This window comes from Triticum aestivum, chromosome 3D (assembly GCF_018294505.1).
Source record: "Triticum aestivum cultivar Chinese Spring chromosome 3D, IWGSC CS RefSeq v2.1, whole genome shotgun sequence".
NCBI lineage: Eukaryota > Viridiplantae > Streptophyta > Magnoliopsida > Poales > Poaceae > Triticum > Triticum aestivum.
Genome location: NC_057802.1, coordinates 595,766,866 through 595,767,704, shown reverse-complemented (window position 1 = coordinate 595,767,704; position 839 = coordinate 595,766,866).

The following is an 839-nucleotide window of genomic DNA, read 5'->3' as shown; positions in this document are numbered from 1 at the left end:
CAGGCGGTAGTCCTCCCGAAATCCCAATGAAATAACTGAAGACCGATCGGGTGTCTGAAGCGACGCCTCGAAGGGTAGAAATAAATTAACAATGCCGCAGTCGGGCGTCAGGGCGACACCACATAAAGGGCTTATATTGGAATATAAATAACAGTGCGTGCCACAGTCGGACGTCTGAGCGACATCGCATAAAGGGCTTATATCAAAAGTAAATAACAAGAGTGCCACAGTCGGACGTCTGAGCGACATCACATAAAGGGCTTATATCAAAAGTAAATAACAAGAGTGCCACAGTCGGACGTCTGAGCGACATCACATAAAGGGCTTATATCAAAAGTAATTAACAAGGGTGCCACAGTCGGACGTCTGAGCGACATCACAAAAAAAGGGCTTATATCAAAAGCAAACAACAAGAGTGCCACAGTCGGACGTCTGAGCGACATCACATAAAGGGCTTATATCAAAAGTAAACAACAAGAGTGCCACAGTCGGACGTCTGAGCGACATCACATAAAGGGTTTATATTTCATTATTCGGAATTCAAGTAGCTCATGAAGTTTAAATCATCTCAAGGAAATACTCATGTACGTAATAATAAACTGGTTAGTCCATCCACACGAATAACATTCAACCTGGTTTACCACTCATGTTTGTTCACCGGGGATTTTCACTGAGACTGACACAGAGACTGACGTTGAGACTGATATCGATACTGATATGGATATGTTGACCAAGATCCTTGACCATGGACACGATTACTCAGAAGGTTTTGACTCTGCAGAGTTTGTACTTTTAACCACAGCCAACGGATTTCAGTAGTCACAAGGGACTAGTTCCGT